Source organism: Pectinophora gossypiella, chromosome 27 (genome assembly GCF_024362695.1).
Source record: "Pectinophora gossypiella chromosome 27, ilPecGoss1.1, whole genome shotgun sequence".
Lineage (NCBI taxonomy): Eukaryota > Metazoa > Arthropoda > Insecta > Lepidoptera > Gelechiidae > Pectinophora > Pectinophora gossypiella.
In genome coordinates, this window is record NC_065430.1 from 3626965 (window position 1) to 3629822 (window position 2858).

Sequence of the window (2858 nt, forward strand, 5' to 3'; positions counted from 1 at the left end):
AAATACCCCAAAAACCACAAGAAAACATCAGATAATGCCCAAAGAAGCTTCTGTGAAAAGTTAGTCTTTTGTTTCGTTTTATTCTCTTTGCGAGTTCTGAATAGGTACTATTTTGTACCTGCTTTAATGTCTGCCTCTTTGCTTTAAATGCAGCCAAAGAGTTTTTCAGTCATAGTATAGAATTCCGGTGCGGAGGTCCGTGTTGATTTATGATGGAGGCTTTTTGGCGGGAATGGGAACGGGACAGTTGCTTTCTTCATTGAATAATCTAAATAATTAATACGAAGTGGTGTTTTGTGGTTAATGATCGCATTTAAGTTATTCGGGACAGCTTCCGTGGTCTAGTGGTTAGAGCGTTAGGCTCACGATCTGGAGGTCCGGGTTCGATTCCCGATGGGGACATTGTCGAAATCACTTTGTGAGACTGTCCTTTGTTTGGTAAGGACTTTTCAGGCTTGAATCACCTGATTGTCCGAAAAAGTAAGATGATTCCGCTTCGGAGGGCACGTTAAGCCGTTGGTCCCGGCTATTAGGTAGCCGTAAAAACACCACCAACCCGCATTGGAGCAGCGTGGTGGAGTATGCTCCATACTCCCTCCGGTTGATTGAGGGGCGGCCTGTGCCCAGCAGTGGGACGTATATAGGCTGTTTATGTAAGTTATTCGGAAAACATTCACGATGGTGTTATTATATCGGTATATTCAATAAACAAAGTGTAATCTATTTTCGCTTCATGCCAACAAGCCTCTTCAATAACTCGAAAGTTCATGCGGACTTTTGAGTTAATTCGTTTGGAGTTCGAAATAGGAGTCTGCTCAGAGGGTGGAGGCTTAGGTTTCATCATTCATCGTCATCACCATTCATCATTTCATTAATCATCAAGAAAAAAACCTAAGACATGGCTGTATGGGCATAGTACCCTTTACCTTGCCCTTCGGGGAAAACCAAACAAAACGAAAAGAATTGAATAGTTTCCTCAGAACAATATTATTATTAACTAAAGCATAGAAGGAAGGCTAAAAATAGCAAAAGAACTCTATATTTCTGCTCTACTTTATCTTACGGAACCGGCGAAATGTTAGACAAAGATGCAATACAAAAATTGTTTCGTAATTTCGTAGGTTGTCACAAGTTTTTCATTGTCTAGTGTTGACTTTCATTTTAGTAATATGTCGATAAAATTAAATTTACTTACAATTAATGTCGATAATTTTTTTACAAGATTAGATTTCTTTTTGTAGGATGTAATTATCTTCTTCTTGATGAAAGAAGTCTCTGTCTCTGATAGTTAAGTATCTAAACATTTTTGGATTATATTGGTGCTAAATAATAATAGACGCCCCGAGCCGAGGTTCGCGCCCAACTGGGCACCCGCAGGCCTGTTGTCTTAAACGTTGTACCGGGTGACAGCCTTCAGCGCTCCCCATTTGTCCGGCCAAGTAGTTAATGCCATCTGCGGCAAATCTACAATAGGTCACGTCAAAAAAAAAAAAACAGGTGCTAGATAATTCCTGTAAACACCATCTCATTTTATTTCAAGTTATATCTGTCATTTTCTTATCCGCCGAAAAGGAAAGGGACGGGTAATCGACAAGCATAAAATTTATCAAATCAAATCAAAAATCATTTATTTTAGACATGATGGTCCATATTACATTAATTAGTTACACACTTAAAAATAAAATTAAATTAAAATCAAAATAAAAATACAATAAAATTAACTAATTATTTTTTTTATTTATTTATTATTATTTATGGAACACACGTCAATTTTAAGCACAAATCTAAAACAACCGTCTAAAAATTTTACACTGGCCAATAACCCGACAGAATTATCTTGACAGCACACGTCAAATGGTTTGCATACCAGCGAGATACCTTTTGCCTGCAGGAATAGGGGCCATTGTCTGGTTTATATTGGTTTGGAGCTGCAGTCGGCTGCAGGTCACATTCAGGAAGGAAAGATAATAGCCAACAACTGTTGTCGTTTCATCGCTAAGTTTTTTGTAATTTTCTAGCAGTGTTGCCGATCTGTGGGGAATTCCCCAAACTGCGGGGAAAGCAAAGCTGATTGGGGAATGTGTGGGGAGAGCTTCAATTCGGGGAAAATGCGGGGATTTTAAGTATGAACACAAATACGCGATATTTAACATCAAATTTCTGCTAGTCTTGATTGATTTCCCTGATAGCCTTTTATTCCGTAAGTTGACGTCAGAATAATGGTCAAGTTGCCGTCCAACTACTGCCGTATTTTGACGTCAAGTTTACAGCAGAATCTGGAGAGTAAAATTTGACGGAAACTTGCGGTGAATTTAACGTTAAGTATTATCTATTATCGCCGCCTAGTGGCAGAAATAAAAATCACATGGAATATGTCGCGACCTACCGGCAGAATTTAGCTTTCAAGTAGCTCTACCTAGCGGGAAAAAATACATTTTTTAATTTCTGTAAAAAATAAAAAAATGATGGTATTTGCTCTTCAACGTAACTAAAAATATAATTAGAAAATATAGATATTAAAAAGAACTTTACAGTGAATGTGACACTGGTGATATCTGACATACGTCAGAAATGCATTCTCACAGAGACCGAACTTTACCTACATTTTTGGTTGTTTTATTTCTGTGGGGAATATGTGGGGAATTATCATTTTTCTTTCCCCAAACGTGGGGAATTTCGACAATGCGTTTGGGGATTTTAGCAAATTACTGTCGGCAACACTGTTTTCTAGTGAAATGTGAACTGCTGAATATTTTTAGAAAAGTAATGTTTTGCTGAATAGCTTTGTAGCATAAAATATTTGAGATATCCATTACATTACGTACGTTTTAGTATCGATGAATAAGGAATAACTAATT